Consider the following 27,075-nt stretch of genomic DNA (forward strand, 5'->3'; position numbering starts at 1 on the left):
GAGATTGTGCCATTGCACTCTAGCCTGGGTGACAGGGTGAGACTCCAGCTCAAAGAAAAAAAAAAAAAAAGAATGCATGCAGGTTGGGCAAAAACAACAGGCCTCTGTGTAGGGAACAGTCGAGTAAACCATGATACCGATACATATGGGGCTAATGGCATGGGCATGAAGCCAGACTGCCAGGGCCTCACCAAGACATTGGGGAAGACGCTTAACCTCCTTGTGCTTCAGTTTCCTCATCTTCAAAGCAAGAACAATAATAGTCCTTGATTTTAGAATGGGTGTAAGTGTTACTGAGATCATACAGTGATATGCCAGGCACAGCATCTGGCACCCAGCACCAAGCAACGATTGTTAGTTTATAACACAGGTTTATGTTAAAATGTGATTTAAAAAATCAAGATATAAAATTGCACATACACCATGATGAAAAAAAACAGACAAAACACCAACAGCCCAAAAACCTGCCCATGCATTGGAAAGAGCAGAAAGAAAGGAGTGAAATGTCCATGAGGGCTGTGTCTGAGTGATGGTCTTATTGGTGCCTTTTTCTCATACTTGCTCATTATAGAAAATTTCCCAGATTTCCCAAATTTCCATAATGAGCAAGTATGACTTTTCATTTAAACTTGTTACTTGGAAAAAATGATCTCCCTACTCTGCAAAAGCCAGAGAACAGCTGGCCCTTGCTGGAATTTGTCAGGAATTCCCAGGCTGATTGTCTGTGAGTTTAAGATCCAAATTTAGTCATGGTGGAGATAAGGACCTGTAAGTTTCTAGCAGAGGCCAGGCCAGCCTGACCAGTTTGGTTGGGCTTCCTCTAGGCCAGGCTTTGGGGCCCAAATTTCTGGGGTGGAACATGGCAGTGGTAGCAGGAGTGGGAGCGGGGAGTAGGGGAGTGGGGTGAACAAGGAGAGGGAGCTGCCCGGGCCTGCGCCTTCTGGATGGTTAGAACAGCCTGGCTTGGTGACACTGAGTTTTAGGAAGCAATGGGATAACAGAAACCAGCATTTATCAAGCATCACAAACCACACATTCTCACAATGAATCTTCACAATAGTGTTCTCATTTTACAGGCAAGGAGGCCAAAGGGAAAGCAGGATTGGCCCAGGTGGGCCTGCTCCAGAGTCAAGGCAAAATCTTTCAGATACACGTTTCGCACCCCTTTACCAAAGTCTTAGGGGCCGAGGCTGCCCAAAACCCAGGATCCTTTCTGCCCTTCCAGATTTCCTTCCCACAACGCTATGTCCTTCTACTGGACCAGGCAACATTTTCACAGATGCTATCTGATAAGACTTTTTTGAGTAAAGAGAAAAAAGGTAGGGCCGAGCGCGGTGGCTCAAGCCTGTATCCCAGGACTTTGGAGGCCAAAGCGGGTGGATCACCTGAGGTCGGGAGTTCGAGACTGGCCTGGCCCACATGGTGAACCCTCGTCTCTGCTAAAAATACAAAAAATGAGCCGGACGTGGTGGTGTGCGCCTATAATCCCAGCTACTAGGGAGGTTGAGGCAGGAAAATGGCTTGAACCCAGGAGGTGGAGGTTGTGGTAAGCTGAGATTGTGCCATAGCACTCCAGCCTGGGCAACAAGAGCAAAACTCTGTCTCAAAAAAAAAAAAAAAAAAAAAAGAAAGAAAGAAAGGTCATTTTTTTTTTTTTTTTTTGAATGGAGTCTTGCTCTGTCACCCAGGCTGGAGTGCATCAGTCGCGATCTCAGCTCACTGCAAGGCTCCACCTCCCGGGTTCACACCATTCTCCTGCCTCAGCCTCCCGAGTAGCTGGGACTACAGGTGCCTGCCACCACGCCCAGCTAATTTTTTGTATTTTTAGTAGAGATGGGGTTTCACCGTGTTAGCCAAGATGGTCTCGATCTCCTGAACTCATGATCCACCCACTTTGGCCTCCCAAAGTGCTGGGATTACAGGCGTGAGCCACTGCACCTGGCCAAGAAGGTCATATTAATCTAGGCCCACTGCATTGTAAGAGACTGAAATCCAACTTAAGAAAAAAATAAAAATAAAAAGGAGAGGGAGCAGAATGTACTGATTCCCCAGAACAGAATGTACTGATTCATGCCCAGAACAGATCAGTCTAGCTTCAGGAACAGCTAGATCTGGGTATTCACATGATGTCCTCAGGCCTCTGCCTCTCTCAGTTCTGCCTTCCTCTGAGCTGATGGCACTCTCAGGCAGGCTGTCCCTTTTCAGCCACCAGAACATCCTCCAGTGACTCATATCATGCCAGTTTAGTGACCCTTTAAAGAAGTTTCAGGAAAAGTCCCGTGTGCTGCCTCTCCTTTGACTCCTTGGATCAAAAGCTCAGTCTCTGAACCTGTCACATGCCCACACCTGAAACAAAACTAGGTATGTTCTTACCCTCAAGAACCAACCTATCTGGAGGGGAAGGCAGACCCCTAAACAGACGTGTTCAGACCAGTGCACTTCGGAGGTGTGGGACCCATCCAATTCAGGCCATGAGGGCTCGGGATCATTTAGCGGTGTAGTTTAGGCATCCTTCTTTCTCCTGCCCTTGTGTGTTCTTACCGACACCTGGGCCATGTTCCCTGGCACATCCGATTCCTCCTCCAGTGCTGCAGCGCACACACCCTCACCAGCCCCTGCTGCCTGCAGCGCGCCTAGCCTGGCGGTAGGGCGGAGGGTTCACTACTGTGCCTGCAAATCTCTTTTCCTCATTCTCTGGGTTCCTGCAGGGCAAGCAATCCTCCAGAAAGATGATAATAATAGCGGATCATTTAATGAGCACTTACTGTGTGCAAAGGATATCCATGACATCAGTACATCCTCACAAGAGTTCTCTGAATAGGCTCCATCATTACTTTCATTTTATAGGCAAGAAGCCAAGACTCAGAAGGAATCAGTAACTTTCTCCTACTTTATGTGGCCTCTCAAAGACAAAAGGTTTCTTCTCTTTCTGTTTGTAATTATGTCCTTGGACCTAGACCCCCTGGTTCCCAAGGGCAAATGGGCCTAGAACATTTGCACCTGTGTTTTCACTGAGTCCTGCCAGCCACACATTGTATTACAGTCCCATTTTACAGGGAAGGGAAGGGCTGCCCCAGATCACACTGTTTAGGAGCTGTGGGGCCATGATTTGAACCAGGCCTGGCTCTTTCCACCGCATCACAGCGTGTCTGTGGGCTCATCGTCAGGAGGAGGAGGAGGGGGAGGGAGAGGAAGAAGAATAAGAAGAACAAAACAGGCAGATTCAGCACCTCGAAGGGCTTTTTCTAGAAGGACATCAGCTGTGTCCTGACTCACACAATGCCTATCCGTTCAATTCCAGGGACAGGGAATCTTTGCTTTTCCTTCAGGCTCGGCTCTCCTGGCTCTCGGAAGCTCCCACATAGGGATGTGCAAAACACGAATATTCCAGGCATCGAGCTATGGGAACAGAACCCCAACCTTGGCTGTTAAATACACCTACGGAGAAGCTTCCAGAAGCCCAGTGGCAGGGTGTGTAGGGGAGGAACTGCATCAAACTGAAGTGCCTCAGGCATCCTGATCCCCTCTGCTCAGCCTCCTCCCCTGTCAGCTTGGGCTTTCCCGGGTCTAAACCCTTCTGCCCAGACAGACAGCCTGACTCTCCTGCCTCTCTGGCTGCCCAGGGAAGGCCTTGGCCATCCTTTCAGGAGCACAAGGGCCTGCTTAGGAGGGCTGGGCCAGCCTGACTGAGTTCACATCCACGCTCCACCCCAGCCAGCGGGGGGCCTGCCCTCCCCACCGGGCCTCCTGAGAGGGCCTTTCACATACCAAACTTTATGTGAACGTGCTCCCTGGAGCTGCACGATGGGGATGTCCCCTTCTGAGCCTCCACATCATGGCCCCTACCTGGGGCCCTGTAAGACCACAGCCTCCCTCAGCCCTTAGGAGGCTGCGTCCTGGCATCTCAGCTCAGAGCTGGGGTTTCCAGTGTGATGGGGTCTAGTGTGGTGGGTGAGTTCCCTCCAGCTGAGGGGACAGGCCTGCCTGTGCTGTGGGATCCTGGGCAAGTTGCATACCCTCTCTGAACCTCAGTTTCTGGAGCTTCAAAGGAAGAGGGATGTCAAATTGTGTCAGAAGTGGCTGGCATTTAGCAGGTGCTAAATGCTTTTTAGGAGTATTCTGGACCCTGCTACACCAGCTACCCCTTGCTCATGCCCTCCCATGTCCCATCTGGGCCAGGGGCAGCCTCCATCCTCCTCCAACCTCCTGGGCCTCCCGTGCCACCTCAGTGAGCCTGCCCTGCCTGCGACACTGCTCCTGGGCCTCCCGTGCCACCTCAGTGAGCCTGCCCTGCGACACTGTCAGCGACATCCACAGGTGATGCTGCACATCCCCGGCTCCCAACACAGGGTCTACCAAACAGTAGAGCCTCAGTGTGTACACCCCTCACCCAGTGTGGAATTTCTGTCATTAGCACTCCTCCCTTCCACGAAGAATGAACCGGAGTGGTGAGCTGCTGGTAGGGTCGTGCCAGGCCTCGGGGCCGGCCCAGGCCCCCACCCCTTGCTTGTCTTGGCTCCCAGTCGAGAGCGCTGGCCCCAGGCCTGGGAGGCTGACCGACCTTAGACTCCGGGGGAAAGCCACACTTTTGCTCAACTCCCAGGAGCAGCCCCGCATTCCAGGAGGGGCGTGGGAAGCACCAGGCCTTCCCCAACTGAGCTGAGCGGGGAGCTGCCTGCAGCCACACTGGCCCCCACAGCCTCAGCGCTGGCCCAAGCCCACTTTGGGTTCCCCAGGGACAACCACCCCACCTCAGAGGGATGGAGATGGGGCTCTGAGAGACTGCTACTGCCACCCCAGGAGAGAAACACCAGGACGTTCCCAGGGAGCCCTCTCTAGCTTCCCCATCTGTCCACAGTTTCCCACGCTGACTCCGTCTCCTTTTTCTGGTGCCACCCCACCCCGATCAGCATCAGAAGAGTTCCCTGCATGACTCTGAGCAACAGCAGACTCCCTTCCACCTCCGTCCCCTCTGACAGGTGGTCCCAGGGCTGTCTACAACCCAGTCGAGGGCCATCCCTCCCAGCTGACCTTGCTATCTTTCCACCCTGCAGCTATTTCAGCTGGAGTTTTTATGAACACAGACCCAGCTTGGGGGAGCCTCCCGCAGTGTACCCCCCAGCTGGACCTTGGAGGCTGGATGGCCCTCGGCCGGCAGAAGCTCCTCCTGGGCACTCCCTGCAGAAAGGAGCTGCCCAAACGCAGAAGCGGATGGGCCCCCGTGCTGGAGGAGCCCTCCAGGGTGGGGGCGAAGGTCCCAAGAGACATTTGCCTTCTGCAACAAACCAGACTTTCTCCAAGAGGTTCCCACGACCCTGCTGGCTGGCGCTGCTGAGCAGGCTTCCTCCCACAGGGCAGGTCCCCTTGGCCCGCCAGGAAAGGATGGACGGACAGGCAAAGGGCAATGAAACAGCCTGGGCAGGGAGTGATCCTGGGTGAGGGCTCCGTCTCCTCTGGCTTCCCTTACGGCACCCTCACCATAAGGCAGTGAAACGGAAAGTCCTGAAGCACAGGCAGGCGGCTTTCCAGGCTGCTGGGCGGATTGCGCAGGGATCGGACGGTTTCTTTCTAGAAGATGGAGCATTGTCGCCCTCTAGTGGCCATGGTGAGAAGTGGCAGAGACCGGAGCCGAAAGACATTGGTCAAGGTCCAGGTGCTGGACAAATTTACTCCCCCTACCATCTCCCCGCACATCCTGCAGAAGCCGCGACGACCGGGAAGCCAGACTCCTGCAAATGGCTTTGTGGATCTGGGTAACCTTGAGGAGGCATGTCAGGGTGACACTGGGTCTGGGTCTGGGGTCAAGTCTGCGTTTGTGGGTGAACTGGAGCTGAGGGTGTGGTGAGCTGGGGCTGGGGCTGGGGCTGGGAAAGGATCTCCCCGCCCCTGCAACGCTGGGAGGATGGCACATGGACACGATGCTTCTTTACTCTGGTCCTACTGATCTGACCTGCTCCGTTTAACCCGCACGTCTGACCCTGTGCCAGGCACATTAGAATAAAACCAGTAGGGGAGGAAAATGCAATACTTTTAAAACCCTCAAAAATAGACAGAAATGACAATGCAGCTAAAACTGCACCTTTGACCATCCAAAAAAAAAAGTGCCTCCCTAGTGCTTGAGATATTTATGCCCCAGCTGGTTCACGAAGCTTGCTCTGGGGCCAGGCATGGTGGCTCACGTCTGCACTTTGGGAGGCCGAGGTAAGCGGATAACTTGAGGTGAGAAGTTCGAGACCAACCTGGCCAAAATGGTGAAACCCTGTCTTTACCAAAAATACAAAAATTAGCCGGGCGTGGTGGCGAGCACCTGTAATCCCAGCTACTCAGGAGGCTGAGGCAGGAGAATTGCTTGAATGCAGCAGGCAGAGGTTGCAGTGAGCCGAGACTGTACCACTGCACTCCAGCCTGGGCAATACAGCCAGACTCTGTCTCACAAAAAAAAAAAAAAAGTTTGCTCTGGATTTGTGACAAGCTCTGTAGATTGGAAACCTCTGTAGGTTCCGCCTTTCAAGCAGGAGTAGCAGAAACCCAGCACAATCGGCCTGTGTCAGTCTTGATGGAAGGTATTTACTGGCTGTGTGGCACTGAAAGGGGTTGGACTAAATGGGTTTCAAATGATGATAGCACCATCCTCCTCTCTCACTGCCTCTGCACACGGTAGCCCTGACATGCCCAGAATCATATTCTCCCAGATTCAGGTCCAGCCTTACAGCAAGATCTGGGATTGTATCTCCCTGGACTGACTTCAGTATGAGAAGAACATTAATGATACGTTGTTAAGTAAAAAAATGTAAAAGCTACAAAATCATATATGCCATATGATACCATTAAAATATACATGAATAATTTGTCATGGGAAAAAAGGCTGAAGGAATGTACCAAAATGTTAACAAAAGTCATCTTGATGGAAGTATGGTGGTGGTGAAGTAAGAGTGGTTTAATTTTCTTCTTTTGCTTCTCTACATGTAAGAAAAAATTTAAAATTCTATAAGGAACATTTATTGTTATAATAAGAAAAAAATTGTTATTATTGCTTAATGCAACAAGGGTCTAAATAAGGACATAAAAAAAGAACCGACAAGAGGAGACAATCTTCTAAAGACAATGGTCAGGCCAACCGTGGGGCTCACGCCTGTAATCCCAGTACTTTGGGCTGCCGAGGCGGGCAGATCACCTGAGGTCAGGAGTTCGAGACCAGCCTCGTCAGCATGGCGAGACCCCATCTCTACTAAAAACACAAAAATTAGCCAGGTGTGGGGGTGGGCACATGTAATCCCAGCTACTCAGGAAGCTGAGGCAGGAGAATCACCTGAACCAGGGAGACGGAGGTTGCAGTGAGCTGAGATCATGCCATTGCACTACAGCCTGGGCAACAAGAGCGAAACTCAATCTCAAAAAATAGAAAATAAAAGACAGTGGTCAAAGTACAGCACGGTGAATTAGCAAATCAATCTAACACGACAAATCTCTGCTCTTACCATCCTCATTGTCAGGGACCAGGGCCAGAAATGGAAGCAGAGGTTACAACAGAATGGCCAGTGTTCTGGCCAGGGTAAACCCAGGACATTGTGGGAGCCCTGACTAACCTGAGAGGGTCGGGGAGGTGTCCAGGAAGAGGAAACTTGGAGGAGCATTTTGAAGGGGAAGGTGATAGCCTCCAGGTGGAGCTGAGGAAGAAAGGATTACCAGGCAGATGGAAGAGCACAGCAAAGGCGCAGGGGAAGCTTATTCCAGCTTGAGTGTCCCATCAGGCCAATAACCACAATAACAACAAAAGGTATACGAAGAAGCTGGTTTGGAGAGGATGCTGAACTCCACCTTGAGGGTTGCTTTTGAATATTTCTTTTTAAATAGTTCTTTTTGCTTTCCTCTCCTCCTTCATGTAAAATAGAAAACACGCTCTGATTCAGCTGCTAAGCCTCTCCCCAGGGGCGTGGTTTGCCTAATAAATTGCAAAATTGACCTACTAATGCTAAGAAGTTAAGTCAAATTAAATCGCAAGAGAGTTTTCAAGGACTACTTACCATTCCCCACTTGTCTGCCAGGGAAGAAGGAGCCATGCCCTGGGTGTGGATGAGATATGAGCCCTGTCAACTCTGTGACCCCAGCACAGCCATTGGCACTTGCTACCCTTGGACCTCTAGGAACTGGTAGAGAATAACCCCAAACCACCAAGAGTTTGCCTCTCTCCAGGCTCCAGTGGCATTATGAGACTCCCACCCCTTAAAGAGCCTACAGAGCCCACCCCTGCTGTAGAGAGCAACGACCGCTGCCAGGCTCAGCCCACCCCTCCTTCCCAGATAAATGAGAAGGGCCCACCCCTCCTTCCCGGATAAATGAGAACGGCCCTCCCCTCCTTCCCGGGTAAATGAAGGTGTGACAGGCCTGCCCCTTCTCTGCAAAACGGAATGCCAGGGCTGCTTTGGGATGTGTGGCTCGGTGTTCGCAGAAACCTTGGGAGTCAGAACCAGGCTCAGCCTCTGTGGCAGGACACCCAAGTTCTGTCATATCTGTTCCTTTGGCTCCTCCTGCCTCCTGCCTTGCTCCTCCACAGCCCCCACAGCCACCCTGCACCTTGCAGTACCCTAGCCAGCTTGAACCGCCTCTACAGATGCAGATTGCTCGTGGTTCCAGATACTAACTGAGTCCTCTTGACCCCTGGCATTTCCCCTGCTTACCTGGAACCTTTCCCTCCTTCCCTACTCAATGGAAAGATGCCTCAGGGCAGAAAGCAAACAGAAAGGACTCTGGATTTACTGCATAACTGATGCTCTCAGAGCGGCCTGGGCTGCCAGGGGAGCAGGCAGAATAGTGTTCTGCTCCTACTCCCCATCAACACCTTGGCTCTATACCTCTGGAACTTGGCCGTGACCTTGAGGGAAAGGGAAGGAACCCCAGTGAAATGCAGTCTCAAAATAGAAATTAAGTTGTTGGGAAAGCAAGCTTATTTCATGCATGCCCGAGTTTATGGGTTGGGACTCACACCTGTTGCACACAGGTGTCTGTCTCAGTCTGGAAGTTTCCCACCCGCACCCCAAGTACACACACACACACACACTCACACGCACACACACACTCACATAGCCTGAATCATGCCTACTTACCTGCTCACCATCCAAACCTCAGTTTCCATATGACCTCCTCCAGAAAGCCTTCCCCGACAGACCCCAGCCCTGCTCCCACATCACCGGGCTGGGTTAATCTGTAAGCATGTTCTTACTTCTCTGTCTCCTTCAGTAACTAGCAGCTCCTCAAGAACAAGGATGAGATCTAGTTCACTGTGGCATCCCTAATGCTCAGAACAGTGCCTGGCACTTAGCGGGCACCCCACAAATATTTCTTCACTTAAACGAATGACCACATGGCAGGTGAAGAAGACAGGAGTTGGGGAAGGTATCCTAAGAGGAAGTTCTTTCTGACAGCGGCAGACATCAGCGTCTGGCCATGCCTGGGACGTTCCTTCCACCTGGGTGCATGCTGAGCCTTTCTCGCCTCTGTCCTGCTGCTTAGTTTGTTCCACTTCTCCCCTCTCCACTTTTTGGGAGGGTTCTGGGGAGGGTGGGCAGAAGGGGAAAAGTGTAAGAGGTGTGCTGACTGGGGCTGGAGGGAGGATTTTGTGGCATTTGGAAGACACAGTAGGTGGGAGACGAAGCTAGGGTGTCAGTCCCGTTGATGATGACTGGGAATTACAGTAGAGAAACGGCGCCCTGTGGGCACTGCTGGTTTTGTGTTCACAGGACTTTCCTCACACTGGCACATGGATCACAGCTTTACAAATGCCACATCCTCAAGAAAACACAGCAGACAGTTCCTGCCTCTTCCTCCACCTCCTCCTGAATCAGAAGGGAAGAGAGATTTCTATTTGCCTGGTGTGCACCGCTCTCCATAGTTTATACCTGGGTCAGCTCTTCGGTTAATAAACATTTACTGAGCCCCACGTGCCCCAGGTGTGGAAGGTCCATTATTTTCTTACGCTCTTTATTTGCATAATATTCCCTTTTAGACACACCGCCTTGGTTGCTGAAGTGGACAGCTGTTATTTTTCTCCTGCCCAGCGTCTTGGAAACAGCACCTCAGTCTTCCTCAGGGACACCATCCCACCCCACCCTGTCCCTGTGCATCGCACAGGCTGACCTCATTCCCTTGGCCAAGAACTGTGGCCCGGCTCGTCAGTGCCTCCCACCTCCACCGGACCCCGCCCCAGCCAAATTCATTGTCCACGCAGCCACAGCAGGGATTTTTCTTTTTCTTTTGTTTTTGAAACAAAGTCTCACTCTGTCGCCCAGGCTGGAGTGCAATGGCACAATCTCAACTCACTGCAACTTCCACCTCCTGGGTTCAAGTGATTCTCCTGCCTCAGCCTCCTGAGTAACTGGTATTACAGGCGCCCGCCACTAAGCCCAGCTAATTTTTGTATTTTTAGTAGAGACGGGGTTTCACTATGTTGGCCAGGCTGGTCTCAAACTCCTGACCTCAGGTGATCCACCCGCCTGAGTCTCCCGACGTGCTGGGATTACAGGCGTGAGCCACCACACCTGGCCGGGATTTTCTTAAAACGTAAAACCAGATTCCATCATTCCTCTGCTTAAAATCCCTCAGAGATTCTCGTATCAAACTCTAAGCTCTTTACCAGGGCCCGCAGGGCCTTGCATGACCTGCATAGAAGTCTCAACTGAAATGTGACTTGCTCAGAAGGACCCTTTGTAACCACACTATGGAGACCTTTGTCTATCTCAGCACCCTGCTTCTTTGGTTTATTTGTTTTGTTTTGTTTTGTTTTGTTTTTGAGACAGGATCTTGCTGTGTTGTCCAGGCTAAAGTGCAATGGCAAGAACAGGGCTCATTGCGGCCTTGACTTCCTAGTCTCAAGCAGACCTCCCACCTCAGACTCCAAAGTGCTGGGATTACAGGCATGAGCCACTGCACCCAACCACTCTGTTTCTATTCTTTGGAACATTTATCACATTTTGTCAGTTTAGCTTCCCCCTCACGACGGAGAGGGTAAGGGAGGGCAGGGACAGCCCTCTCCCCTTCACTTCTTATTCCCAGCACATGGCACGTGGTAGGTGCTCAATCCATCTTTGAAGAAGGCTGGGATAATGACCTTGGGGTGGGGGAGGCCAAGCAGGGATGTGCTGGGCTAGTGCAGTAGCCCAGGACAGAGATGGAGAAGGTCTGCGCTCAGGGGCTGTGAAATCAATAGACATAACTCGACGGAGGGTGTGTCTTATCCATCTGGGCTGCTCCGACAGAATACCATAGACTGGGCGGCTTGTCCACAGCAGGCACTTCTTTCTCATAGTTCTGGAGGCTGGGAAGTCCAAGATCAAGGTGCCAGCAGATTCTGTGTCTGGTGAGGGCCCCTTTCTCACAGACGGTGACTTCTCGCTGAGTCCGCACATGGTACAAGGGACAAGGAATGTCTCTGGGAACTCTTTTATAAGGGCACTAATCCCATTTGCACAGGCTTCATACTCATGACCTAATCACCTCCCAAATGCCCCATCTCCTAACACCATTACATGGTGGGCAATGGGGTTGAATTTAAACATGTATTTTGGAGTGATACAAACATTCAGATCATAGCAGGGAGGATGTATTTTGGGGGCAGAGTAAACAGAATGGAAACTGCCTTTGCAAAAATCATAGCTGAGAAAATTACGACAGTGAAAGATACCAGACCTAACTGACCCCATCTTGCTTCTAACCTTGAAACTGTCCTTGTTCGTTCCTGGGCATAGGCTGAACTCGCTTTGGGAAGGAATTTAGTGTATGGTTTATAAAATAGGCCTTCCCAAAAGGCTAAACTGTTCTTGTAAAACAAATGAAAGGCTACCAGCCACCAAGTCAAGGTGAGAGGGGCTGGAATTCCAAATATTACCAGCCATTATTCCGGAAGTCCTAAGATTTACAACTTCCCCAATTACTCTTGAAGGTAACATCACTATTGTGAACCTACGATCAGCCTTTGGAGGTGTCTTTTTAGGATTTTGCACTTCTATCAACTAAATGGCCCCACCTGGACCTGCCAACCAATTCTGTGGCCCCCACCCAGGAACTGACTCAGCAGAAGAGAACAGCTTCGACGCCCTATGAGTTCATCCCCAAACCAACCAATCAGCACCCCCAATTCACTGGCCCCCTACCCACCAAATTCTCCCTAAAAACTCTGATGCCCGAGTTTTCAGAGAGACTGATTTGAGTAATAACAAAACTTCAGTCTCCCACACAGCCGGCTCTGTGTGGATTACTCTTTCTCAATTGCAATTCCCCTGTCTTAATAAATCAGCTCTGTCTAGGCAGTGGGCAAGGCGAACCCCTTAGGCGGTTACAGAATGTGCTGGCAGGCTGAATGGTGGGGTGGGGGGAGAAGGACGAACCCTACATTTCCCACTTGAGCACCTGTGTGGGACGGTGGTGCCAGGGCACTTGGGACGGTGGGAGGGCAGGCGTTACAGGAAAACCCACACGTTATGTTTGAGATACATTCATGGTGGGATGTCCGTGAGACATTTAAGAGAGGGGTTGTGTAGGCAGCTAGACTATGAGTCTGGAGCCAGAGGGAAAGTCTAGATTCAAGACATAAGTATGGCGGTCAACAGCACATTGACGGTGCTGAAAATCACAAATGGTGTGAGATCCATTGGAGAGAGCACGTGTGGAGAGAGGACGGGAGCTCGGGACTGCCCTTGAGGATGTCCAAGATTCTGAGATCACGTAGAGAAAGAGCAGCCAGCAAAGGATCCTGAACAGAAGAGGCCAGTGCAGGCGACAGGAAAACCAGGCTGGGGTGGTGGCCCTGAGCTGAGGGAAGAGTTTCTCAAGGAGAGAGAAGTCAACAGTGAAGACACTGCTGAAAGATGTGCTGAAAGATGGGAATGGAGACGTGGCCTTTGGATTCACAATAGGAACGTCCTGGGGGCTTGACAAGAGCTATTGCAGGGCCAGGCTCGGTGGCTCATGCTTGTAACCCCAGTACTTTGGGAGGCCAAGGAGGATTACTTGAGGCCAGGAGTTTGAGACCAGCCTGGGCAATATAGTGAGAACCCATCTCTACAAAAAAAAAAAAAAAAAAAGATTAGGCCAGGCACAGTGGCTCACGCCTGTAGTCCCAGCACTTTGGGAGGCCTAGGCAGATGGATCACCTGAGGTCACGAGTTCGAGACCATGCTGGCCAACATGGTGAAACCCCTTCTCTACTAAAAAATACGAAAATATTAGGCAGGCATGGTGGCACACGCCTATAATCCCAGCTTCTGGGGAGGTTGAGGCAGGAGAATCGCTTGAACCTGGGAGGTGGAGGTTGCAGTGAGTCAAGATTGCACCACTGCACTCCAGTCTGGGCGACAGAGAGAGACTCTGTCTCAAAAAATAAAATAAAATAATACAAAATTAGCTGGGTGTGGTAGTTCACTCCTGTGGTCCCAGCTACTCACGAAGCTGAGGTGGGAGCATTGCTTGAGCCCAGGAGGTTGAGGCTGCAGTGAACTGTGATCACACCACTGCACTTCAGCCTAGGTGACCAAGTGAGATCCTGTCTCAAAAAAAGAAATGGATAAAATAAAATAATGAATAAATAAAAGCCATCCCCCATTTTCCAAAGCCCTCCTCATGAGCAATGCTGAATCACAACTAAGAACCATTGCTCTAGCGCACATGTCAACAAACTTGTTCTGTAAGAGACAGATGGTAAAGGTTTTCAGTTTTGCAAGCCATATGATTTACTGGCACAACTATGCAATTCCATCATTGTAGTTTGATAGCAATCACAGACAATTCCTAAGCAAATGAGTGGGACTGTGTTCCAATAAAACTTTATTTAAAAACACAATTGGTGGGCCAGATTTGGCCCATGAGCTATAGTTTGCCAGCCCTTGCCCTAGCATGTGTGCTGATGAGGATCACCTAAAGAAGAAGACATTGGTGATGTGGAACGGAGGGAAAACCAAACAAGTGAGGCTTCCAAGAAAGCAGGAGGGGATCCAGGGCCCAAACGCTGTGGTGGCTGTGGTGGGGAGAAGGGCATTTGCTGCTGTATGGCAGGCAGAAAGAAGATGCAGGAAGGAGGTAGGTTTGGTGGTGGGCATATGCAGCTTGCCCCTGGAGACCTTCTATTGTTCCGTGATAAATGAGTAGAAGCCTCAGCTGAGAGTGAGGGAGAAGAAGGGGTTCTGAGAATATACAGACAAGGGAAAACCATCCTCTAGAGAACCACGGTAAGAGTGCAGGGCAATGAGAGACCATTTGGGAATCATAAAACTGAATGGAAAGTGAACTCAGTCAGCTGGGCAGTGGTATTTATGTCTCCTCCCCTCCCAAATTCATATGCTGAAGCCCAAATTCCCAATGTGATGATCCTGGGACTTGGGGCCTTTGAGAGGCAATTAGGTCCTGGTGGAGCCCTTGTGATGGAATTAGTGCCCTTAGAAGAAGAGATATGAGAGCTGTCTCTCACTCTGTCTCTCTCTCTCGCTTTCTCTCTCCCGCTCTCTCTCTCTCCCCCTGCCCCCTCACCCCCGCATCCCTCTCCCTCTTCCTCCTGTCCCCAACATGGTGTGAAGACACAGCAAGAAGGTGGCCATCTGCAAGCCAGGGAGAGAGCCCTCCCCAGGAACCAAGTCACCAGCACATTGACCTTGGACTTCCAGCCTCCAGAGCTATAGGAAATAACCATCTGCTGTTTAAGCCCTGAGTCAGTGGGATTTTGTGAGAGTAGCTGAGCTGTGACAAGTGGGATTTTACTCAGCAACACTCAGCTGCTCCGGAGTGCCCTGGAAAGGGGAAAGGGTGGGTTTATCCAGGGTCAGGGCTTTGCCAGGCAAGCAAGAGGGAAGAAGCAGGGCACAGCAGGGGGTGGGAGGAAGTGACAAGGTGTGGATGGCAGACCACAGGACCTGAGCTAGGGAAGGTGGGAAATGACGGCTGCTGGGCAGGATGGATGGTGAGAAGAGGATGGGGCCAGTTGGCTGGAGGTTGAGGACCAGGGACTGGACATCGAGGAATCCTGAGCAAGTGGCCTGGAGGAGTGGGAAGTGGTGGCCGAGAGCTGGGACCTAGACTTGACACATCAAAGTTGAGGCCCCTTCTGAGAATGGCGGAGAATGGTGCGATGGGGGCAGGTGGCTGAGTGGGAGGAGCAGGTGGCTGCAGGTGAGGAAGGGGTGAAGCTGTGAGGCCTGGGGACTTGCCTGGGTCACTCCCATGTGGATTAAAGTTCCCCCACCCTCCCAGTGAGCTCAAGTCTTCTGTAAATACAGGCGCGGGTCAGGGGTACGAGGTGTCCTGGGGGCCGGCAGATGGCACCAGTGACTCAGGAGAGAGCAGCACAGCCAGACGTCTGCGGCTCCCAAAGGAGAGGAAGGAGCCAGGAATCCACATATCCGCTCCAGCTCCCAGGGCCCCAGTGTGGAGAAACCTCTTCCACCTGAGATACCCAGGGCACTGTGTCCAGGACATAGCCCATTTTAGGCTCAGAGGAGTGGGGCATGAAGGCCTGCTGGACTCAGAGGGGACAGGACGCACAAGGAGGGGAGCGTGGGCTGGGACTGGGGTGAGCACCTGAGGGCAAATGCGCGTGAGCTGGGGGTGTGGGAATGTGCATGCGTATGCCAGTGACTGCAAGTGTGTATGTGAGTGTGGGGGGTGTGAGTAACCGTGTTAGTGTATGAATGTAGATGTGTGAGAGTGTGAGGGTGAATGTGTGTGTGAATGTGTGGGTGGGTGAGTGTCAGTGTGGATGAGTGAGTATGTGGTGTGCGTGTGTCTGTGAGAGAGAGAGAGAGAGAGAGAGAAGAGAGAGAGAGAGAGAAAGAGAGAGAGAGATGGATAGAATGGGGTTGGCTAGCGGGTGGTACAGGGCAGTGCGGGGGGAAATCCAGAAGCTGCTGGAAGGCCTTGAAGGCTGACAGGTGGGTTGGGGTGGTCGGGGGCCTCAGGGAGGGCTGTCACCGCCTCTCCTCCTGTGTACTCCTGAGGCCCCCACAGCTGAGTGGCGGCTCTGGGGCGGCTGCTCCTCAGAGTTCCTTTCATCCACGCTATTGGCATTTTCTGGATTGCTGCTGTAGGTTTTCCTCATTAATTTTAAGAATTGCAGCCAGGTGCAGTGGCTCACGCCTGTAGTCCCACCTCCTCAGGAGGCTGAGATGGGAGGATCCCCTGAGCCCAGGAGGTCAAGGCACAGTGAGCCATGGTCGCAATCACCGCACTCCAGCCTGTACAACAGAATGATACCCTGTCTCAAAACAAAAGACTTGCATGGGATTCCATGGATTGTGTACTGCATTATTTATTCAGCATTCCCCTATTAATATAACACACATTCTCATGTTATGCAGAAATGATCGATTGCCAACATCACTGTCACACAAGTCCCGAAGGCATCTTTTGGCTCATCCCACAATTGCTTCTACAGGATAAATTCCTTGAATGGGAATTGTTAGATAAAAACTCTGCAAAGATCTGAGATGATAAACCTATGCCGCCAAAATGCTCTCCCAAAGGGCTGAGGCAATTTACAAGTAAGCCAGCAATGTGAGAATATCCACTTCTCTCCCATCTCACCAATTCTGGGTACTATTTATTTTTCATCTCTGATCAGTTAGATACTTTAGACATATGGCATCTCATTGTTCTTGCAAATTACTGTTATTTGATTATTAGCAAGCATATACATTTTATTATTTGAGTATTGTCTATCTTCCTGTGAATTGCCTTTCCTTGTCTTTTGCTGATTTTGAAGCAAAGTGTTTCTGGTTCGTAAGAGTGCTGATAAAAACGAAAATCCTTTGTTAGCCATATATGTTAAAAATATTCCTCCCAGTTTATTATTTGACTTTCTATTCCAATGGGGAAATTGTGCATTTTCCTATTCCCCAAATCCCATTATTCTTTATATTTGAATCGCATAAACATCCTAAAGTAATTACTGAGAATTTATATCGTTCAAATATTAAATTCTCCCCTCCAGATACATAATAGCTATCTCCATTATTTTTTCAAGTTTTCTTTTTTATTCCTTGTAAACTTTTATTGTTTTCTATGTTAGCTACTTCCCGTGTTGCAGGAGGCTGACTACATGAAGATTTCTCCTTCATGGTGGGTGGGACACTAACTCGGTTAAATCAGTCCTCCCACTTAGAACAACTAGGCAACCTGGACAATTTTTTTTTTTTTTTTTTTTTTTGAGGTGCAGTCTTGCTCTGTCACCCAGGCTGGAGTGCAGTGGCGCAATCTCGGCTCACTGCAAGCTCCGCCTCCCAGATTCAAGCGACTCTTCTGCCTCAGCCTCCTGAGTAGCTGGGATTATAGGCGTCCACCACCATGTCTGGCTAATTTTTGTATGTTTGGTAGAGATGAAGTGTCACCATGTTGGCCAGGCTGGTCTCGAGCTCCTGACCTCAAGTGATCTGTCTGCCTCAGCCGCCCAGAGTGCTGGGATTACAGGCGTGAGCCACCATGCCCAGTCCTTGGATGAAATATTTTTTAATCTAGGTGAAGACATCGTGAAGTACCCAAGCAGACAGGCCTTCCGGGGCCAGCGTTTGAGGCTGCCTTTCCCTGAGGGCAGCTGCCTGTTCAGGAACAGCGACCCAGCAGCAGTAGCAGTGGCAAGGCTGAGACAAGCAGAGCTTTCATGGTCTCCTGAGGACAAAATGCAGACTTCAGGGCTGGCCACAGGCTGACGGGAACGCGTGAACACCCCGGGTTTTCCGTTGAGATCCCTCCCAAAGGGAAATTCTCTAGAAATAAGGGGCAATCAGAAATAGGTCAGACTGGTCGGGCACAGTGGCTCACAGCAGTAATCCCAACACTTCGGGGGGTCGAGGCAGGTGGATCACTTGAGGTCAGGAGTTTGTGACTAGCCTGGCCAACATGGTGGTGAAACCTCGTCTCTAGTAAAAATACAAAACAATTAACTGGATGTGGTGCGTGCACCTGTAATCTCAGCTACCCAGGAGGCTGAGGCAGGAGAATCATTTGAACCCAGGAGGCAGAGGTTGCAGTGAGCCGAGATCGCACCACTGCACTCCAGCCTGGGTGATGGAGCAAGACTCTGTCTAAAAAAAAAAGAAAGAAATAGGTCAATCTTTAAAATGATGAAAGCCCACTGGCTCATAGATATTTTCTAATTTTCTTTCAACCCTCCTTGCTTTCCGGTTCATGATCTAATCTGTAATCTAATCTTTAATCTAATACATCTATCTCATACCTTTTTATATGTTGTATTTCCATTTTTATTTAGTTTCTATTTCCATTTTTATTTAGTTCCAAATATTGATATTTTCTCTTTTCCACTGAGTTCTTCTTTGACCCACATTATTTAGAATTGCATTGCTTAATTTCTAAAGTAGTTGGGGGTTTTCTAATTATCTTTTGGCTGTTGGTTTCTAACATAATTCTACAATGTTTGGATAACATACTCTGTGTTAGTCTGATCTTTTGAAATTTGTTTTTCCCCTGGCACGTGGTAAATCTTCACAAATGCTCTGCATGTACTTGAGAACAATGGATATTTTGACATTGTGGAGTGTGGTGTTTGAAATACGTTAATTAGGTCAAGTTTGTTTATCATGTGGTTGAAATCTATTTTTTTTAATTTGTCGTCTGCTGCAGTTGTGTTAAAAGGCTTCCTCTGACTGTGGATTGAATACATCTCCTTTAGTTCTGTCAACGTTGACTTTATATATTTTGGAGTTATGGCATTAAGAGCATAAACACTTAGAACTGTTATAGCTTCATAGTACACTACAATTTTTATCCTTATGAAATGTCTCTATCCTTAGGAATGTTTGTCTTAAAATCCACTTTTCGGGGTCCCTTCTGGCCCATCCTTCTCTAAGCAGCCATCACAGGTGGGGTCAGGATCAGCCCTCACCTCCTCCGCCTCCACACCCTTTCTCACCATGGCATCCTCCCCTGCAGCTTTTTTTTTTTCTGAGACGGAGTCTTGCTCTGTCGCCCAGGCTGGAGTGCAGTGGCACAATCTCGGTTCGCTGCAACCTCCACCTCCCTGGTTCAAGCAATTCTCCTGCCTCAGCCTCCAAGTAGCTGGGACTACAGATGTGCACCACCACGCCCGGCTAATTTTTTGTTTGTTTGTTTGTTTGTTTGTTTTTAGTAGAGACGGGGTTTCACCATATTGGTCAGGCTAGTCTTGAACTCCTGACCTCGTGATCCGCCCGCCTCGGCCTCCCAAAGTGCTGGGATTACAGGTGTGAGCCACTGAGCCCAGTCCCTTGCAGCTTTAATAACCCAGGTGACTCCAGAATCCGTTTCTTCCTTGGGCCACTCTCCAAAGCACTGTACCCTGTAGCCACTGGACAGCTCCTCCGAGCCACCACCTAGGAACTGCAAACCAACACTCAATCCCAGCACCTCCCTGCATCAATCAATTACTCCATCTGTCAATCAATCAAATAACAACACCCTGGTCCTCATCTTACATTCTCTCCAGCTGAGAAGTCCTGGTTTGTGGAGTCATGTCAGACCCTGTCTCTCCCTAAACACCCCCATTCAACCCATCAACCAAGTGCCACTGGTTTTACCTCCTAATTATATCTGGAGTGTGCTCTCCACTGCCTACCAGAATCCTTGTCCACAAGGCCTCCATCTCCCCTCAGGAGGGCTGCAGCAGCCCCTAACAGATCTCCCTGTTCCCATGCTGCTTTAAGCTGTCTCATGCAGAGGCTGGAGTCCTCCTGCCACTAGGATTCTCACCCTGTCACCCCCAGCTCAGAACCCTCCAATAAAAATAACAGCAACAACAATAACACATCGCCCAGGTGTGGTGGCTCATGCCCGTAATCCCAGCACTTTGGGAGGCTGAGATGGGTGGATCACCTGAGGTCAGGAGTTCGAGACCAGCCGGGCCAACATTGTGAAACCTCATCTCTACTAAAAATACAAAATTAGCCCTGCATGGTGGTGCATGTCTGTAGTCCCAGCTACTCGGAAGGCTGGGACAGGAGAATTACTGAACCCAAGAGGTGGAGGTTGCAGTGAGCCAAGATCGTGCCACTGCACTCCAGCCTGGGCAACAGAGGAGACTCTGTCTCAGAAACAAACAAACAAACAAACAAAAAACCCAATAACAAATCTGCCAGCCCTCACTGAGCACTGCCAAGAGCCTGCACCGTTCCAGGCATGTTACTTGTGCAGATTCATGTAATCGTTACGGAAGCCCTATGAAGGGGCCTCTGTTACCACCCCCATTACCCAAGCGAGAAAGCAGGCACAGAGAGCTTAAGCAACTTGCCCAAGGTCACCCAGCTGACCAAGGTAAAAACAGGACTCAAACCCAGGCAGCCTGGAGCCAGAGATCACCCCTTTAACGACGCATCACCCCGATGTGCCAAGGAGATAAATGAATCTCCTCACTGAGGCTGAGAAGGCCTTGTGAAATCAGGCCTGCCACCCTCCCAGCCGTTCTTCCACAGCTGCCTCCTCCCATCCGACGTCTCCGGCTTTCACACTCACCAGACTTCCTGCCTCCCCAGGGCCTTTGCACATGCTATGTGCTCTAGGAAAACTCGCCCCATTCCCTGCTCATAACTTCCAGTCAGCCCTCTCCCCCGGGGGCCTTGGCTGCCTGGGCCACCGGGAAGTCCCTCGGGCATACGCTGTCATGCACCCTGAATTTCTCCTCCACCCATTTCTAACAAAGGCTGTATTAATACATCTGTGCAGGTGCGTGAATACGGTCCCTGATGGACTGTGAATGTGGCCAGAGCAGCCATCGTGTCTAGCTTCGTCCAATGTGGCCCCCTGTGCCTATCCCAGTGGCACTCAAACAATGCTTGTGGAATGGATGGGTGAATAAAGAAATGAATGCATCCCCGCAGATGGGGGGCTGCAAAGTCCTGGGGTCAGGCTCTCTGCCTTCCTCTCCTTTGTTCCTTTGTTCGCTGACCGCCAGAGGGCGCCAAAACCCGGGAAATCGCCCGCCTGATGCGCGGGACAGCCGCGTGGACTCCAGGGGCGGGTTCCCCGGCAAGGGGAAGGGGCCGGGCGCCCAGTGGGTGGGCGCCGTGGCCTCCCTGAAAAGCACGGTGGGCAAATAGACACTAAGGCCTGGTTTGATTGCTTCCCGGCAGTTTCTCAGCTGTGACCAGCAGACACCTTGCCCCTCAGGGGGATGGCAGAAATCCTTGCTGCCCCCGTAGGAACTGAACCCAAGGGCCTGGGGTAGGAAGGGATGTGTCTGCACAGCAAACATTCGTGGATGGAGCCAGCCTGGAAGAGGACTTCTAAGTGAGAAAGAAAAACAAATACTGGTCCCTTACGCTCACGTGCCTTCAATCCTGGCAACTCCGATAGGTAGGTAGGCATTGCTGTTCTCCATGTCTGCAGATGGGGAAACTGAGGCACAGCTGTACCCAGTGGAGCGTGGTGATGCCTTCCCACCCCTTGCCTGCCTACTGGCCACCAATGCATCTAGCTGCCTCCACGTCAGTGGTTCTCACAGTGCAGTCCCTGGAGCAGCAGCAACACCTGTCCACCCAGACCTCTTGATTTAGAGACTCTGGGGTTGAGCCCAGCAACCTGTGGCTAAAAGCACTCCAGAACATTCTGATGTGCAGTCAAGTATGAGAACCTCTGGTCTGCACCAGCCCTTTCTCGGGCCTGGGCAACACACCTGTAAGGACAGTGAGGCAGGACCCTGAGGGAGGGCAGTGAGAGGTCAGGCTTCTCCATGGGAGAGGTGAGGCCAGTGCCCCAGGCTGACCAGAGCCCCCTGCGTGGGCAGGGCCCACCAGGTGGAAAAGCCCCAGAAGATACCTTGCAGCTTCTGTGCCCACTCAAAGCCCAACAGACAGCCCAATGGCTGCAGAGGGTTGGCAAGCACCGGCCATACAGGTTCCCAGGACCCTCCCCTGCCTCCTCCAGGGTGGGCCCGGACAGCTGCCATCCCAGCTGGTCCCCAGCCATTCCTCTGCATCCTAACACTGGAGAACTGCAGGCTCTGGAGGTTTTGGACCAGCCACACCCAGGTGTGAATTCTAACACATCTGTGACCCAATACAAACCCTGTCCCTCCTTTGATCCTTGGACTGCTCCCGAATAGAAGACGGTCATTATGGAAAAAAAAAAAGAGAGAGAGAGAGAGAGGGAGAGTGTGGTCTAGAGAATCGGAGGTGGCTTGGAACATTCAGAGCAGGAAATGGGGCTTAGCGGGTGGGACCAGCAGCAGATCACAAGCAATGAATGCCATCCTCAGAGCACGGATTTTGTCCCTGGGGCAAAAGCATTATCCCAGATGGGCAAGATAATCAGATTTGCATGTTCCAACATTGCACCTGAGGGTCTGAGCTGATGAGGAGGCCGTCCCTAGTGGGCTCCTGGCACCAGCTCTGGGCCAGACCGCCTGGGTCCAAATTCCTACCCTGCCCCATCCCCACGGCTGCAGGACTTTGTACAACAGACATAACCTGCCAGTGCCTCAGTGGCCTCATCTGTCAAAGGAAGATAAGGGGAGTAGTGTTCGCGAGCACCAGATGAGAGACCTCATGAAAGTCCATGGCGGAAGGGCCCCATCTGACACAGCCATTACTGTCAGTCAGTGATATTGGCCCCAGTTGGTGGGAGCCCGCTGAGGACAGCAGTCCGTGAAGGCCCTCTATAGGCAGCCCTAGGAACAGCATGGCCCCGTGGGCACAGTGTAACAGGATTCCCTCCACTCCTGGGTGCCCCAGGGAGGGAACAGATGCCCGGATTGGACACTAGCCCCCTCCTCCTCCCGAGGCCTTGGGCCTGGCCCTGCACACATGACCCAGCTTCCTGTTTGTGATGCCAGCGCTGGAGGGAGGAAATTCAGTGCCCCCGCCCCGGGGCTGGAGGGCAGGAATGTGGACGTGTTGACGTCAAAGCGTGTCCTAGTTCTGGGGAAGTGGGATGGGAAGGGCTTCCTGCTGAGCCGCCTTTGATTCCAGGTCTGAGCTGGGAGAGTGACTCTGGACAGCCAGCCCAGAGGGAGTTCGGACACCCAGAGCTTTCTCTGATGGCCATGACGGGCGCCAAGCTCAGGGTCCTTCCCCAACATAGCTGTGTGGCCTTGGGCAAATCACCATGCCCCTCCAAATCCCCCACCTGTAAAGCGGGATTAAAAATGTGTATCTCAGAGCATCAGCTGCTCATCAGATGCATAGTAAGCTCCTACTGTGTGCTTCATCCTAGGGATGAAGCCTGCCCTGGCTGTGGTGGGCTCTGGCCAGCATCCCCCAGGCTGGTGGACCAGGGAGTGAGAGGGGCCGGGAGGACAGGACACTCATAGACAGAGGCATAAAGCATCTCCGGAGGTGGCTGCGAGGAGGTTTCCCAGCACTAGGGCTGTGACTCAGGCTGAAGCCTGAGCCCAGGCACTTCCTGGCTGGTGACTCAGTTTCCCCAATTCGACAGCAGCATCACACAACACCTCCTTCTCAGCATCGAAGAGGCATTGCGGCATGGCCAGTATGTGTCTGGGGGGGTCCTTCAAAATCTGATTTGTCAAGCAGTTAGAGGGTGCTCAGGGTTTTGTGTACGTGTTTTCTCTCTCAGGTAAGCCTGAAAAGATCAGGACTGCGACTCCCGTTCTACAGAGGGACAACCTGAGGCTCAGAGAGGCGAAGGCATTTCAAGATCCTTAACAGAGGCTCCGGATCACTGTGCTAGAAAGTGGCAGGGTGGGGAAAGAGCGCTGGGCTTTCTGACTTCAGCAACACGTTCTCCAGTAACCTGACTTCCGAAGAGTGGCAGACGGGGCCCTCAGCCTGGCAAGCACACACCATGGGACCTGTCCCACAGAAGGCCTCCCAGCCCGCTCTGCCAACCTCACCCGCAGGCCCCCGAACTTGATGGGGTTGACATAGGCCGTGGAGACCTGTGCAAATGTCTGTCTTCCCTTCTCCGGTTGACCGCCTGCATCCCCCAGAGAACCAGGCCAGGGCCTGGGGTCACACTGTCCTCTGCCCAGCACTCCCGGGAAGGCAGAAGGTGAGACGCAGGAGAGAATGCAAGGCGAGATAGGCATTTATTTGGCACGTCCTAGGTGGGCTGGGCTGCTCGATGAGATTTTAGGTACATTATCATCTTCAAGAAGATTCTAGAGGTAATGAAACTGGCATCCAAGAGGGGAGGTGACCTCTCCAGGGTCTCCACCCTGTGTGCCTCAGTTTCCCCAACTGTGACATTGGATGAGGGAGCTCATGCTCAGGGAGGCTGGGAGGGGTCCTGAGGAGGGCTCAGAGCAAGGCCTTGGGACAGCATAGTCCCTGCAAGGGAGTGACCGCTAGGGGCCTTCCTGGGAGCCCTCAGCCCCAGCCCCCCACCCTCCCTGCCCACCCTCCTGTTCACGCTCTTCCTTTCTCTAGAGCACAGTTCAGCCCTTTGGGGTTCTGCACTTTGGGACTAGAGAGACCTGAGTTAGAATCCAGACTTGCCACTCACTGGTTATGCAACCTGGGCTGAGCTGTTCTTTTTCTCTGAGTCTCAGTTTCCTCATCCGTCTGCATAAATAAATGAGGATAATACCAGCCGCATTACAAGGGGTCTGGAGATTAGGACATCATATCTTTCACTAGAAAGTACCTGGTACTAGTACCTGGTACGCTGTCTGACGCAGAGGAACTATTTAATAAAGCGGAGCTGTTGTTGTTGCTGTCACTGTCATTGTTGGCGTGTATTTATGAATGTCCGGGCGGCAGGCAGGCCTTGGTGGGACTGTACGGCCATTTCCCTGATGCCCGACAGGTGGCGCTAGAGACCCCTTGTTGGCTCCCAAGAAAGTGCTAAGAATGAAGTCTTCACACCATCGGGAAGAAGCCAGACTTAGGCGCCTGGATGGTTTCCAGCTCTGTTAATTCCCTGGGCAGATGCTTCCTGAACACCCCAACAATGTTCCCAGGTCCACTACTGGGGCTGCAGGCCTGGGGCTCCTCCCCACCAGCCACCCCGCCCTGCCCCTACAGGCCTCCCTCCACTGCCTTTCTCTCCCTCCCTTTATCTCTCCTGCTTCCTCCCTCCTTCCTTCCTTCCTTCTTTCTTCCTTACAAATAGGCACTGTGCACCTACTGTGTGCTGGGCTGGGCACGATGAACTGGGGGTGCCTAGGGAACAAGACCTTTGAAAGGCTGTGCCCTTTGGAACCTCCGGACTACGTGAGGACACAGAAATAAACAAGAGAAAGGAAAAAAACAAAAACAAAAAACAAAAACAAAGATGCTTTCAGATCCTGGCAAGCATCGGGAGAAAACACAACAGGATAGTGGGATAGAGGGATGGAGGAGATGGGGTGAGGAGAAGGCGGAAGGGGGTCAGAGGGAAGGGCCAGTGCGGAGGGGGCCACCGGAGCAAGGACCCTCGGACATGCAGCCCAGCATATCATGGAGAAGAGACAAGAGGAAGCAGTCGGGTGGGGGCAGATGCCGTCAGAATCAGAAGCGGGTCTTCGAGGTACAGACTAAAGGGCCGGTCAACTGCTGCAGCAACCACAGCCACCACTAATGCTTTACCGAGCACCTACTAGGTACCAGGCACTGGCATTGTCCCATTTTATTGGCGGGGAAACTGCAGAAGGGACTGCAGCCAAAACAGAGTTTCCAGGGGCCCTGGAAGTCCCCAGGGCCACTGGTGGAAGAAGGAAGAGAGAATGCTCAGTGAGAGTGGGCATGTATTTGGCACGTCCTCAGTGGGCTGGGCTGCTTTATGCTATTTTAGGTACATTGTCACCATCAGGAGGATTCTAGAGGTCATGAAACTGGCATCCAAGAGGGGAGGTGACCTGCCCAAGGTCACAGTCGGGGAGTGGCAACCCTGAGACTTGAACCCAGGTCTTCCCCATTTGGGCAGATGGCCCCCTGTGTCCAGAAGCCTCAGAGCCCTCTGGAAGGCTATCTTCCTTGGGCCTCACAAATTATCTGGCTACAGTTTGCCCCTGAGCCCACCTGTCAGCAAATCCACTCCACGTCCCTCGGGGATCCCGCTCTATTCCACCTCCAGCACTCCCATCAATCCCCATCTCTCCCTGGATGGTTGGATCCTATTTCCTCCTTTCATGACACTCTGACCATCCAAAGTTATCAGACCTACTTGTGTACATTCATCTCCCCCACCAGACTATACCCTGACCCCAGTGGGTCTCCCCAGCCTCCTGCCTCAACCCCCCTAACCTTGCACCCTACCCTTCACCACACAGACATGCTTACATCTTCCTGAACAAGCACACCACTCATGAGAGCAGGCACAGACCCATCTTCATCCCCCTCTCCCCACAGCTGAGCACAGTGTATGCATGGAGAAGGGGCTCAGTGAAGATGGATGGATGGATGGATGGACAAATAGATGAATGGATGGGTGAATGGATGAAGTCAAATGGATGGATAATGATAGTGGACAAATAGATATGAAATAATGAATGGAGTGGAAGAATGATTAAGATGGATAGATGAATGAATGAGATAGATGAATAGAGATGGATAGATAGATGGATGGATGGATGGATGGATAGATAGAATGGATGGAATGAGATGGATGGACAAAGATATGGATAATAGATGGATACATACATATAAGATGATGGATGGATGGATGGAGTGGGTGGATGGATGCATGGATTGGATGGATGGATAGGATGGATGGTTGAATAGATGGATGGATTTATAGATAGATGATATATGGATATGTATGAAATGAATGGATGAATTAGTGGAATAAATAGAATGAATGGAGAATGAGATAAGATATAAGACAGAGATAGATAGAATAGAATAAGAATAAATGGATGGATACATAAGATGAATTGCTGGAATAAAATATAAGCTTGAATGAATGGGCTAGTTTGAATATAAGTAGGTAGGTAAGATATATATATATATGTATAAGATAGATGGATGGATTGGATAGATGGATAGGATGGATGGATGGATGAATAGATGGATGGATGCATGGATGGATGGATGGATGGATGGATAGGATGGATGGATGAATATGGACAGATGGATGGATGCATGGACAGATGGATGGATGGGCAGGATGGATGGATGGATGGGTGGATGGATGGATGGATGGATGGACAGGATGGATGGATGGGTGGATGAATGA

Source organism: Papio anubis, chromosome 5, assembly GCF_008728515.1.
Source record: "Papio anubis isolate 15944 chromosome 5, Panubis1.0, whole genome shotgun sequence".
Taxonomy (NCBI): Eukaryota; Metazoa; Chordata; class Mammalia; order Primates; family Cercopithecidae; genus Papio; species Papio anubis.